The sequence below is a fragment of the Chinchilla lanigera genome, unplaced genomic scaffold, assembly GCF_000276665.1.
Source record: "Chinchilla lanigera isolate Chin_1 unplaced genomic scaffold, ChiLan1.0 scaffold00007, whole genome shotgun sequence".
In the NCBI taxonomy this organism is placed as follows: Eukaryota; Metazoa; Chordata; class Mammalia; order Rodentia; family Chinchillidae; genus Chinchilla; species Chinchilla lanigera.
This window is the reverse complement of record NW_004955408.1, coordinates 4,755,747-4,770,275: the sequence shown is the minus strand read 5'-3', so window position 1 is coordinate 4,770,275 and position 14,529 is coordinate 4,755,747. Positions and strand designations below refer to the sequence as shown.

Genomic DNA, 14,529 nt, shown 5'->3' with positions numbered 1-14,529 from the left:
TATCATCTGTTTTGAAATTCTATATCATTTTTAATGTTCTTTTTAAAAATTCTCTTTAAAATAACATTTTTTGAAATATATCCTACACATGTAATTAAAATCCGGGAACTTAGTGTCGCAAGTAAAATAGTAACATGAAGAGGATATTGGTGCAACCTGAAGGACCAGGCTTGGCTGGGAAGGGAGAGGCTAATCTCATCCCTTGCAGGAGTGGGAAGGGGTTTGAATGAGGGTTGTTTCCAAGCTCTTCCTTGCTACCTGAAGCCATTGTGACTAGAAGCCTGGTCCACCCTGACCCAGAGAATAATGCCTGTGGGAAATTTCCACGGCGATGACCACATTCGTTCAGGGTAGTGTTGCCTCCCACTAGATGTCTGTTTTTCTAAGTTTCACCATAAAATATCTCCTGTTCTTCCGTTGGAGATGGGGCTTAGGTCTGGGAGCAGAGCGGTGAAGCTCACAGACAGCAAGAAGGTCAAAGAAACGCACATTTGTGTGAAAAACAACAACCAGGTGAAACTAACTGAGCTGGAAATTGCAGGAATCGGGAGCCGAAGATGTGGAGAAGCAGGCTGGGTCCAAGGTGGATTTAAATAGATTTGGACTCCCGGTCAGGTGGAGGCAGATAGTTACCGCTAGGTGGCGCTGTCAACCCTCTCACCCCCGCACCCCCACCCCAGGGAGCCTTATAACTGCCCAGCTTGGAAACAGCCTCGAGGGACAGAGGGGAAAATGTGAGGCTAGTCCTTGCCTAAGAAAAGGGGAGAGGGTCATCCAAAACAGAGCTCACCGGTTACGTGTGTGTCATCCTGACCACATCAAAGTTAAAGTAAGAAATAAAAGCCAAAGCGTCTCATTCAGCATAGCCGACGCTGGCCTCCAATATGCGTGGGGCACTGGGGAGGAAGGGTACCCACAGGTCCCCTCTCTGTGCGTATAACCCCTCGCCTCCCACCGCAGACTGCTTGAGGACAGAGACTGTTTTGGTTTTCTCTCTCTCTCTGTTTTTTGTTTTTTTTTTTTTTTTTTCCCAGCTCTCTTGATTCCTCAGCAGACATTTGATACTATCCATTGAATGAACTTGCTTGATTTTAAATAGCTTTCTGACAGCAACACATTTTTCAAATAAGATTATTTAAAATTGACACTTGAAATTCTAGACACATGCTTCTTCAAAATCTAGAATTTAAAAACGTTGTCTTCATCAGCCTGTTGGAATGGAGACCATGCCCCAGGCAGGGTCTGCATGTAGCTGCCAGGGGGCTGCCGCCCTGCGCACCCCATCCCTTATTTTCAGCCTCAGAAGAAACACACATGCCCTTTGCTTTAGTCACCCAGCCCCGGGCAAATAGGGGAGAACGCGGAATCCCCCAGTTTCTAGAAAGGTCCCCTAGAGCATTTGCCCCCTCCCAGTTCAGAGGCTGCCTGAGTCCCCGGTGCAGGGACAGTGACAGTGCACCCCCCTTAGAGGCAGAGATCTGAGCCTCCATCACTGCCAGCCTGACCACAGAGGTCCTGGGAACTGGGGTGTCCCGCTTCCCCTGAGCATCTCTACCCATCCCTCCAGACCATGGCGTGGGAAGCGTTATCCACTCCTGCGCCCCTGGGCTCTCCAAAGCTGTTCCCTGCCTTCAAGAGAAGCTGGCCGAGCCAAAGCAGTTGGAACAATCTGAGGACTGCAGCGCTACATCTTCCCTTTCTGCCCTTTCTTGGGCTTTGTGATAATGTCCCGGCGACGATAGCAGTGAGCCAGCCCTCTTGCCTGTGAGGCTTCAGGAACTGGCAAAGAACTATGCATCCGCTGGGCATGCCCACAGGGCCGGGTGACGCAGCCCACAGATAGGGCACGCGGCTGGCCAGATGCAGTGCGGGGGAAGTCTACCCCAGGCTCCTCTCTGGAGTTCCATGGAGCTCCTTCCTGAGATGCGCAGATGAGGTGCCTTGGCCAGTTCCACGGCTGACTTCAGTGTGGGGTGAAGCCAGTAAACCAGGAGGGAAGCAGCTCACTTTAGCCATGCAGGTGGGGCGGTCGCATCCATTTCCTCCTGGGTGTGCTCAGCTAAGACTGCAAAACCCAACTCCTGCGTTTCAGGGCTCCCCTTACTGTTTTCTTAAAGACAAAATCACTCTTTTTTATTAATATATAAATAACTTTTTTCTTGAGCTGGCCTCAAGAAATGAAGCACAGATAGATGGTGATAATGTTGAAAATGTTTACCTATTTCCTCTCGGAGGACATCAGATTAGCCCTTTTTGTGGGCAGAATGTGTAATCTGCTGGAAGACAATATCATCCTTTTGATCTTGCAATACATTTTTCATATCTTTGCCGCAAAAGCTGATTATTATCGTGACATTTTTAAACAATGACTGTTCACCATGCAGAATGGGAGAGGAGAGCTTGGCTGAACGTGTAGATAGATGGAAGCTTGTCGAAGGCCGGGCTGTGGGGATGAATTTTCCCTGTGTTTCTCTTGCCCAGTGACATTGGCGTTAACTCCTTCAGCCCAGGATGCGGTTTCGCGCACTAGTTGGAAGCTGATGCTCAGCTGTACACCTTGGCCTCTCCTCTGTCTTGATGAATGGCCCCGTCCACTCCTTTCAAGGTCACTGTGTCCCCTTTTCCTCTGGAAGTTAAGAACCCTTGATTAAATGGCAGAAGCAGATTGAGTGGGGAAGCGCATGGGGAAGGGGGGATGGCACGGGGGACGTAGACTTGAGATGCCGAGGACTGCTTTGTAGCGGGCCTGGCAGTGTCCAGAGCACAGGCATCAGAGTGGTCTCGCTGCTGGGCGGGCTAGCGTGGACGTTTCTAAAAGGCTTCCGGACACCCTCACTCACCTCCCTCAGGGCTTCACAGCACTTCAAAGGGATCCTGGAGGAAGTGGTGGGAACAGGAAGAACAGGGATTGCAAACGCTGTGCCTCACTTTATCTCCAGAGAGCAGCGACTGTGCAGGGAATAGACAGGTCTTTCACACCAGGTGCACCCGCCTGGGTGCCCCAAAAGGGCTGTGATGTCCTGCCCAATTGTGCAGCGTGGTAAGGACTGAAAGAAACCAGCAAAAAAATGTTCAACATTGACTGAACTGCTCGCAGCTGCATGGCATGTGGCACTGGGCACGGCAAGGCCACCCCGCAGTAGAGTTAAAATTCCCCTGCAGCCACGGGCAGGGAGCAGATAAACCATGAATGAATTTGAAATTATGTTTCCTGGTCTTAACTTTCCTTTCTCTCTTCCCCCTTCCCCTCCCCCTCCTTTCCCCTCCCCCTTCCCTTTCTTTCCCTTCCCTTTCCTTCCCTTTCCTTTCCCTTCCCACCCACTTCAGGAACAATGTTACAGAAAATTGTAGGCTGCAAATTAGGGTATGTGGGATGGAATCTCCTCGGTCATATTTCACAGGGCCTTCAACAAGTTCTGCATTGTGCAAAGGTCTGAGGGGTGAAAACCAGGAAGGTACCAGAGAACCAGGGAGCTAGATACAGAATGGGCTCAGGTGTCTGGGGGGCCAGGTGTTCTGTCACCTCTGGGAGCCAGCGGAGATCTCAGATAAAGCACCTTTCGTGTCACAGGACTGGCATGCTAGGGCTTTGCCCTGTATGCTGGGGCAAAGCTATCATCAGCATGGGAGCTTATGAGGCTTGTTACTTAAACTTTTGTTTTTTGGGTTTTTTTTTTAAGTAGAATTGCGTATAACATTGTACTCTGACTATTGACATCTTTCTAGAAAAAAGAAAGAACTTTTTGGACCTAACCTGAAGTGCCAGGATTGTGTCTGGAGCAGGGAAAGCCTAGCAGTGGGTGTCAGGGGCAGTGAACCAGCCAGTTGTCCACGTGAGCTTGCTCACACTCATACACACACCCAGTTGCGTTACGTGTGTTTGTATGAGTCATTGAGCGATGCTTGTGTTATGCTGTAAAAATCAAAGCTACAGAAAGGCTGTGAAAATCTCCTCCGAGGGTCCTGGGGTCATCACACATCAGGCATGTACCTACAAAAGCCTAATAATCCCTGTGGCTAGGGATCCTTACCGGAAACACCCAAGTTGCTAATGTTACTGTCCCCAAGACAGTGGCCTCTGCCCCAGGACCAGCAGCTGTGGAAGTTGCTGATGGCAAGACCCAAGAGGGACGTGCTCGGCGACCACAGCTGCCTACCAGTGCTGTCCCTCTCCAGGCTGCCAGGGCTCTACAGCTGTGAACGGGTCAGCCAGTGTTAAACATTTTGTTGCTGCTTGCTTTCAGCTCCTACCGTACTGCACTGGGGAGGACATCGCAGGCTGCGGGGGAGGACATTGCAGGACTGGGGAGGACATCGCAGGCTGCACAGGGCCTCACTGAGAGGGGCTCCCTGCCAAGAAGCCCCATCCACAGGCCGTGCAACCTGGATGCCAGGCCAGGGGTCTGCTTCATAGTTCTGCATCCCCAACTCTTTGCCTGTTGACTTGATCATTGCTCCTCCAAGCTGCCCAGATAGAGCCCTCCCTGAGGTTCTTCTGAGCTCCTCTCCCTCAAGATGCTTCTCTCTTGCAGGTCTCCTCCCCTCAGCCTCAGCTGGTCAGGTCTGTGTGCCCGGCCCTCACTGAAAGGCCAAACTTACTTGAAAAGGCAGTCAGCACAGGTGAAGCAATGTGATCCGCGAGGCGCACACACATGTTTGAAATCAAGTTCCTCTCATCCTTTGGCGCGTTCTCACGAGCAGTTGCAATGGATTGTCTCTCTCCGGAGCCCCCTGTGTGTGGCAGCTTCCCACTTGTTCTTTGGGTGAGCTTTTTTCTTGCTTTTTACTCTCTGGGACAATAAAAATACCTCTCAAAATAAAATGCTTGGTGCTTTGAGATGACAGGCTTGTTTTATTTTTCTAGCAAGGTGAGGAGGAGCCTGGGAAGGAGAAGGATTTCGGAGGGAGGGAAAAGCAGGAGCATTCTGACCTCTGTGCACCTCTCTGCCCTCCCCCAGCCCATGCACAGAGGTCTCCAGGCTGCCTCCCCTTCTTGCTGCCTCCTCTCAGAATGGAGCCTGCACTCACGCATTTGTTTAATCAGGCTGCATTGATTGAGGCCTGGTATGTGCCAAGACCTATGCTGAAGTTGGGACACGGAGTCCGGCAACATGTGGCCCTGCTCTCAAGGCACTCGCAGTTTTTGAAGGGAATTATTTCTACCTTTTTTAGTTAACTGTTCATCTTTTAGATGAACAGATAACATACACATTTTATAGGCACAGGATGCTTCCGTGTGTGCGCACCTTGCACGTTTATTAAATCAAGCTAATTCACAAGCGCATCGCCTCCCACATTTATCAGTCCTGTAGTGAGAATGCTTAACATCCATTCTGTGCATTCATCAAGAAAACAATACATCACCGTTGACCATAGTCATCATGCTGTACGATAGATGCTTTGAACTTATGCCTTCTATCTTATGGTGACTATGTGTCCAATTCCTCCTCGGCCTCTGCCTGGGCTCTAGCGACCAACAGTCTGCTCTCTGTTTCCTAGTAGGTTGCCTCTGTAAGACTCCACACATGAGTGAGTTATCTCTCTGTGCCTGGCTCGTTCCCCTTAGCACCCCACCTTCCAGGTTCATCAGTGCTGTCACAATGCAGGGGAGACAATCAGAGAACAGGAGATCACAGAGTGCGTCCAGGAGGGCCCTGTGACAGCAGAGAGCCCCCTGGCAGCTGTCATGTCTAGGGGACTGAGCAATTGCAGGTCCACTCTGGCTACTGAGGGACCCCCCACACCCCCCAAAAAAAGAACAAAAACCCTCACATCACAACCAGTGACATGTGGTCTTTGAGTGGGATTCAGAATAGCCAAATTCCAGGTTTCTTGTTTACTTTTCTCATTGCTGGGGCAAAATGCCTGGCACCCATAAGTTAAAGGAGGAAAGGTTTATTTTGGTTCACATTGTGTAGAGGTTCAGTCCACAGTCGGCTGGCTCCAAGGCAGCGTGGCATGGTGGAGGGGCGTCGCAGGAGAAAAACAGTCTGTGGCAGACAGGCAGGAGACAGGAAAGCAGCAACCAGCCAAGTAGCCTCTTTCTGTCCCTATACTCCACCCAGGAATATAACCTTTGTTTTTACAATACATGCTTTATCACAAAACCAATTTCAGCAAAGTATTGCAGATGCAATGTAATCTTTATGCCTTAGTTGTCATTGCTTTTTTTTCCTTTTTCTTCTTTGGTTCACATTCAGGGTAGAGCACTCTTAACCCCAGCATCACATCCTTAATCCCGGGATCACACTCCTAGATCCAGCCACCTCCAAAAAGCCCCACCTATGACCTTTTGAGGGATGGATGTCTAGACACAAACCCTAACCCCAGGTCAGCAGAGATTGTGTCGTGGTTGAGATCCTAGTGTCCTAGGCACTGTGGCTTGCACAGGGCTACCAAGGGAATCCCCTGGAGCTCCCAGACAGAGAGAGGAAGGCCGCCTTCCAGAGTGGACATGTTTTACCTTCTTGATAATGGGCTCATGTGTGTGGGCATCCATCTGCCATCTCTGTAAGCTTCTGAGCTTCAGCAATTGCTGCTGACAGTTCAGGTTCAAAACAGAGGCTGAAGCTGTGAGGGGAAGGAAGGGTTCCTTCATGCAGACACCCCCATCAGGAACAAAGCACACACCCAGTGCCTTGCAAACAGAGCTTGTCCTGGGCTTCCTTGCCAAGTTTCATTTCTAAAAGCTCTGCAACTTTACTTAGATGTATGTGTTTTTGCTTTGTAATCAGATTTCCACCAAACATATATCATTAAAGCTTTGTTTTTACAATACATGCTTTATTGCAAAACCAATTTCTACAAAGTATTGCAGATGCAATGTAATTTTTATGCCTTAGTTGTTGTTGCTTTTTTTCTTTTTTTCTTCTTTGGTTGCTAGGGTACCAAACACTTTTGAGAAAGTATCTTGATAGTATCTATAATATGGTGGTTTTCTGGATAAGAGATTGCATTATCCCCATGTAATATATTTGGGCAAACTGTATCCATCATGGCTCAGCTAGATAAATACATTAAAACTCACTGATTGAGGAAGAAATGTGATATTTATATTGCCAAGAGTGGTTTGTGCTTCTCCTCTGACAGCTGCTGTGTTGCTGGTGTGCCTGTTCCTCCCCAGACTTAGCCATTTCTACTTCTTCTGAAACATAAAAGCATTGCAGTGGGTCTGGGAACTGAATGCCATGCCTGTGAGGCCACTGGCCCTCCACAGAGCTCCATCTGCTCCACCTGCTGTCCTTTTCCTGAGAAGTCATGAAGTCAAGTTACAGTCACACAAAGTGCATGTACCACATGAGGGCCTTCCAAGGAGATCAGCTGCCCTTACTTGGCATGAGCTATGGCCCTCAGCCATGGACTCCAGCTGGCAGATTTAAAGAAGGTCTCCTGCCTTCTCTTCCATCTCTTTCCCCATGCTGGAAGCCTTGGTTGGGAAAGAGTCAGAACCAGCATCAAGGTCTGGTCCTGGGGCAAGAACAGGGCCTTTTCTTGAGATAGCACAGATAAGGTAGCATAGTTCTTTGTGAAGCCCCTCTGCTGATGCAGAGCAAGCCTACTCCCAGGGACACATCCCATTGTCTAGGGGTGAGAACCTGCATTCATAAGTTCATCTGGTCTGAATACAAGAATTTGAAAAGGCTACAATGCAGCCTGTGTACACCCAGATACAGTAATACCTCAGTTCACAAATGCTTCTGTTTGCAAACAATTTGGTTCACACAAAAAAAGCATCTGGCAAAATTTCGCTTCTGTTCACAAACTGCACATCAAGTGACAAACATGACCAGAAACATGTTCCCCAAAATCATAGAACAGATTAAGTTCATAAGCTGAGGCACCACTGTATTGTCACAGGGAGCCCATGGGGACGATGATGATGAACCACAGACTTCAGAGGGCATCAGTAAGTCCTGAACCCTAGTCCCTTTCCATAAATGAGGCCTACAGGAAAGTGACAGACTTCGTTTCCTGGTCCCGCCTTCTTACTTCCTGTTTGTCATCAGATGTAGATGAGTGGCATGGGGGAGGTGCAGTACAGCACACTAAGGAGAGGCCTGGATCCATTCATTTGTTTTTTCATCTGTTCATCTCTGAACATGTGTGTGCTCCAGCAACATCCTTGGCACTGGTATCGGATACCAGTTCGTGGTGAACTATTTGTAAACCTCTACCAAGTCACCCTATAGCTGAGCCTTAGTTCCCTCCGAAGGTTGTTGGGAGGATTGAGAGACTAATGGGACACAGCACAGAGTGAGTCTGCCAGAAAGAATTCTCACCATCACATCTGCCTTTCAGATATTGTATTAGTCAACTTTCTTGTTACTGAGATAATACCCAACATCCATACTTGAAGGAGGGGAGGTTTGTTTGGCTCGGTATAAGTCCATGTTAGCTTGTTCCAGAAGAGCAATGTCATGGTGGAAAAGAGATGGAGCAAAGCAACGCAACTCTGTGCCAACTGCCACATCCCACCTCTTTTGATTTGCTGTCCAGATACATCTCCGTAAGCCATAGCTAAGCTCCAAACAAATAATAGCAAATCTACCAAATATAATTCATCATCCTGTGTACAAGAGAAAATACAAGAACCCCTTCCAGAAAGTCTCAGTAGTTCCAGCATTTTTCTAATGTTCAAGTCCAAGTCTAATGTGAGATTCAAGGCATAATTCATAGCTATGAATCTCTGTAAAAATAAAAAAAAAGAATTTAAAAAGTTACATAATCCCAGGGTACAATGGCACAGGGTAAACATTTCCATTCCAAAAGGGAAGAATAGGAGGATAGAAAAGAACTGGACCAAAGCAAGACCAAAAACCAGCAGGGCAAACATTAAATATGGTAGCTCTGTGTTCAGCATCCATGCCACATGGTGAGAAAATATGAGCTCCAAAAGGTGTGGTTGACCCCACCCCTATGACCTTACCACTTACAGTCCACAGCCCTCCCTCTTGGACAGGCTTCACTCATGACCTGTAGCTTTTCTCAGCTGATGTTCCGCATTCTGGCATATCTGGCTTCCTGGGGTCTTCACTATGCCTTTGGCTTCATTCCCACAGCTTCATGCACTGTTCTTTCAGGGCTCCTTGCTTGGCTTCCCAGGCCTTCCTTTGAAATTGGAGTAGAGCTTCCCTGACCCTACAACTCTTGCATTCTGCATGCCATAAAACTGGCACCACATGGATGAAGCCAAGTTCTGGTGTCAGAAGAAGCAGTAGCCAGGCCCCCTTGGACTAAAATAGAAATATTGACCTCTAAATGCCTGGGTGGCTAAGCATGGAGCAATGAATTCCAGGGAACCAGTTCCCTGGGAGGCCCTTTCTTTGTAGTCTTAAGCCTCCTATGGGTGGGGTCTTGCTGATTCCTGAAATGCCCTCATGGTATCTTCTTTTCCCTGTGCAAAGTACTCAGTTTCCATTTAATGGCACCAATCTCTTTATCAGTCAGACTTTCTTTGCCCCCAGTGAAAAGTTGGTATACATGATTCCCTCTAGGCTAAAATTTAAGGCTTTCAAATTTTTCTTTTCTGTCTTTCACCCCTGATTTTCACTATCAATCTGGCTAGAAGCAGCCAGCAGTGCCCATGCCACAGCCTATACATTAGGTCTTGAAATTTCCCCCTCCAGATCATTAAAGTACATTGCCCTTAATCTTGGTCTCCCACAAAGTTTCAGGACATGGGTAAAAGGTAAACAAAATATTTGCCACAGTGTAACACATATGACCTATAGTCCAGCTACCAATAGAGTCCTTGTTCCCACTTTAAACCTCCTGTGCCAGGTCTTTACTGTCTGCATTCCTATCAACATTCAGTCTTCTGAGCTCTGACCAGAATCCCCCATCAGGTTCTCTTTGCAGCATTCTAGGGCTTCTCTAGCTCACTTCTCTAAACCTTTGCAAACTTCTCCCACAAACCAGCTCTAAAGTCTCCTAAACTACATGATCGGGTATAGTCAGAACAACAGTCCCTCTCCTCTGGCACCAATTTTCTGCATTAGTCAGCTTTCTCATTGCTGAGACACAATACAACCTAAAGGAAGTGAGGTTTAATTGGCTCACAGTTTTGATCCATGATCAGCTGGCTTCAAGGGACAGACATGATGGCAGAAGGGTGTGGTGGAGCAAAACTGCTTATCAGTTCATGGCCACTGGGACACAGAGCAGGGAAAGAGTGCCAGAGAGGAAGGGGCCAGTCATAGGCTCTAAGACCATGCCCCCACAGCCCACCCAGAAGTGAGCCTCACCAACCCCCAGGGAGGATTCTAAAGCCAATCAAGGTGAGGCTCCACTCTAACCACCTCAGATGGGCTGGGGTCTGCAGAGCTGTGTGGCATGTGGTGTCTCAGGGCAGAAATAGCACCAGCATACCCACTCAGCTAACTGGGGTCCCCTCAAAGGGTTTCACTGGGGCTGCCTAGATGCAGCCCCTGTGTCCCAGAAAGACAGCATAGCCCATTGTTCAGAAGGCTTAGAGCAGTAAGGCACATACATTCTTCCCTACTGCAAAAGCCCTCTCAAAATTCTCCATGACTATGTTGAAGTCTGTTAAAATTGCCTAAAGGAATCTTTCTGAACCAGCTGTGCAGAACACTGGGTCTACAAGCAATTCTTAACTCACTGCTTTCTAGTATTTTAGCATTCATAGCACATTCATGGATCAGATAATGGATTCTGAAGCCATAGTATCTGGGTTCAGATCCTGACTTTGCTACTTACAAGCTGTGTGATGTTGGATTAATCACATAACCTCTGTGAGCCTAAATTCCCTCATCTATAAAGTAAACCCACCTTATCAAGTAGTTATGAGATTAAATGAGTTAATGCATGCAAACCTTTCAGTTCCCAGTACTTAGTAAAGCACTGGATGTGTTAACTATTGTTAGTCTTTCAGGAAGAATTTCCATTTAAATAAGAAATGCCTATAGAAATTGCCTGCGCAGAAATCTTTTAGCTCAAGAAAATTTCCCTGGGCTGCATATCCTGCTAAGTATTCTTGTGTTGTTTTTCTTCCATTGCTCAGTGCAACACAAATACCTTTGTCATCTTTTAAAAAATTCAATTCTCTGGCTTGGTGCTTGAGCGAGATGAGCAAAGGATGATGCAACACGTGCATCCTGTATCTTCTTAGACAAGCTTCTTCCCAGGGAATCAGATAGGCACGAGTGACATTCAGAGCACAGCTGGCATTTTTACATTTCCCAGAGGAATGGGTCCTAATGCACTGTTGCCTTCTAAATGTCCTGATAGGCTTCAGTCTGTGAGGGTCACAGCTTTCAGCTCCTATAGCCATGGTTGTAGCCATATACTTTGGCCTCAATGCATGTGCACACTTAGAGAATACATTCTCCCCCAAGACAGCAGTCCCTCAGGTGTATACTAGGCCTCCCAGCAAGGCTGACAAGAGGTACGCCTGGCCCTTGGAATTCTGTGTGCTATCAGGGGCTTCCTTTGACCTTCGTCATCATCCAGCACTGTTCCGCAAGGTCAGAGTAGCTCCATCCTCTGTGCTCCCATAGCCCACCGAGTGGAGTTTGTTCTGAAGGTCTGTGTCATCAGCCAGGCATGTGCTCTTAAAAGAAAAGGGGACTTTTATGCCTGCATCTGCAGGTACAACAGAAGACACAGTTGCAAGGACAGGTAGATGCATCTCTCCTTAGCAATGGTCAGTCATCTTGATGCTTGTATCCCTGTTATCTCTGTGGAAAGTTACAGCAGAAAAACAGAAAAGTCCACTTTTTCTGCTTCAAAAACCAATTCTAGTTCTTTCTGTCTTGCCCCAGGGGCCGTGGAGGAGTCCTTTCAGCTCTCTGGGCCTCAGTTTCTCCTCTGTGAGTTAAGACTGCTCCATACTCAGCAAAGTACTTCAAAGATCCTGGCCGAGCCCCCAGATATAGAGAGAGGGGCTGGTGGTTCTGGGCCATACACGTGTTTCTGCTATCTCCACCTGCTGCCCTTTGCTACTGATGTTCTCAAACTTCCCCACTGTGTACAGCAGGCCTGCAAGAAACTGATGAAAATGTACAGGCCCTGCCCAAGTCAGCTCAACTTGTCCTTGAGGGACTTGGCCAAACTAGGCAGAGGCAGCGGGTGTCTCTTGTCCTAGTTGCTCAGGCCTGGAGCTCACTCCCCACATTCTGTGTTCCCCTCCTTTCCTCCCTCTCTTGTTCTCTCTCTCTTTCTCCCCATCCTTTTCCACTAGTCTCTCTCCATCCACTCCCCACATGTTCCTTCTAGTGTGAAGAGCCTGCTCCCTGGGAATACCTGAGTCCAGGGCTGGTCCAGTGTGCACTCCACACTGGCATCATCTTGCTCTCTGTCCATTGTTTGCAGCCTGCTCAGCCCCTCTGCTGTGCATGCCCAGCCCCTTGATGGATTTGATCTGAAAGGGCACCCACAGACTCCCACATCAAGTGCCCTGGAGTGGTGCTGAGATGACAGGTGTGATGTTTTCCCAGGGACATTGAACTGGGAAAAGCACCATCTCCTGTCGTAATGGAGCTAATGGTGTTCCGCTCAGGACAGCTGCACTTACATCTGGTGCGAAGCCACTGTTATTTAAACTTTATGATGCAAGAGGATGCCAGCCCGTCCACTTGCAGCATATAAATGATGTAGATTGCTCCTGCACTGTTTTTAACCCTGATTCTCCTGAATTATGAAAGATGGACAAGGCTGGCGATGGTTCTCGGGGCTCTCCTGGGCCCTGTGGGCCGTGAGTGCTCTCTGCACAGATGGCTGAAAGGAAGTGGCAGCCGGAGCCCACAGTTTGCCCCAGTCACTAAGTCTCAGGCCTGGCTGAGCTCTGAGCTCTTGAGGAGCCACCACTCTGAGCTCCCAGGTTCACCCTTGGATGACCTCCTTCTACCTTCTCTTGGGAATATCCAGGCTGTGGGTCATAAAGTGGGTGAATCCCACAGCTTGTCTATGTGCGAAAGGTTTTCTGGTAGAAATCAGTGTGATGGTTATAGGTTTGCATCCTGGATTTTTTCCCGCTATAGCACAGAAAGAGAGGGAAGGCTGGCATTTGTGTTTGGTGAAAGAAGTGGATGGAGCTCTTAGCAGGAAGAATTCTTCTTTCAAAGGCAGCTGATAAGTAGGTGTTCCAAAGCCACTTAAATCATAGCTGCCAAACACAGAAGCACTTTCACATAGTTGAGTCAAACTTGACCTAAACCCAGGAGAAGGAGCCTGGATTGTAACTTCAGCTGGAACAAGTGACCACGGCATGTCCCTAGGAAAGGACTGGTGGAACCCCAAGGGCAGGGTGCTGAGGCCAATTGCTATGGATTCCTTTTACTGAGGATGAAGTCCAGCTTGCCCTCCATTTCATTTTCTTTGAATTTCCTGCAGTTGCCAATACTTAAAACAGCTGCAGGAAAAGTGAATTTTGCAGTGATGTGGGAGGAGGGGGCAGAAAGAGAGGCCCAGTGGGAAAGTGGGCCCTCTGAGAAAGACCGGAAGGGCTGTTGCTGTAGAGCTTGAGAGGCTGAATGAGGTTGTTTGCACTCCGGACCTCCCCCTGGGGTGAGCTTAGAGAAGCTCTCTCTGTAACTTTGTCCTCTGAGGTACTTGAGACCTGTCTCCTTTTTTTTCTCATTCATTTGTTTGTTTTGTGGTACGGGACTGAACTCACAACCTTGCATTTGCCATGCACGCACTTATGCCACTGAGCTATTTCCCCAGCTGTCCTCTGAGATGCTTTTCCCGGTTTTCCTTGGGCAGAGATCGCTCCTCGCTGCTTTCCTGGGTCACAGCCCTGGCTCTAGTCCCCTGCCCCACCCCTAGTCCACTCTTTGGGCCTTTAAGGAGCACACGTGTCCAGCCTGTTCGGCAGTGGTCACACTTAGCTTCGCCAACTCTACAGCCCCGAATGTTGCATTAGCCTCTTTTCCAGGTCTCCAAAGGGATCTGTGATTCCAGGGAACCCCACATGCTGGTCAAGTTTCTCCCAAATAAAACCCCAGGCCCAGTGACCTTAAGAGACGCCCAGGGCCATCCAAGTGCCCATAATGCTTCAGGCAAGGCTGACCCCTGCGAAGGCACTGAGGCTGGGCGAGCAGCGAAGGCACAGCCCCTATTGCACTGGCTGGGCCTGCTTAAGGCGGGATGGGTGGAGCTGTGCATGTGCTCGAGACTGGACAGCAGGCCAAGGGGCTGGCAGAGGGATGTTTCAGGGATGTTCCCCCTTCTCTTCCAGGGCCTGTCTATATGCCTAAAGGCCCCTAAAATGGAAGCGCTACTTGTGAGGGGAAACCTGCTACCCCACTGTCAGAATTACTTCCCCACCCATTAAACATTGGGGTGTGAATTAGTGGATTACCTGAAACACTGGTGACAGCTCATTTTAAAAAGAGCCTTGGGTCTGGTAATCTGAATTTAAATTTTCTTATCAAGGGACCAAACATCATTGTGCCAGGAGCACCTGGGAAGGTCGTGCACAGGACAGGACATTCAGAGCCCCCAGCCACCCTGTGTGACTCGGAACTGCCGGCACCCCATCACTCTTCTGTCTCTAAAGCAGGAGTGCTG

General features: G+C 48.6%; 1 protein-coding gene and 1 long non-coding RNA gene across 3 annotated transcripts in view; both read left to right on the top strand.

Annotated features, from left to right (window-relative positions):
• The window catches only part of Fstl4 (follistatin-like 4), a 376,776-nt gene that overhangs the window by 128,422 nt on the left and 233,825 nt on the right, over positions 1-14,529 (top strand). The gene's annotated exons all lie outside the window — the stretch shown is intronic.
• Positions 692-4,823, top strand: LOC102008918. The gene is made up of 3 exons (XR_259660.1): positions 692-829; positions 2,482-2,605; positions 4,533-4,823. It is a non-coding gene; the product is annotated as an uncharacterized LOC102008918 (long non-coding RNA).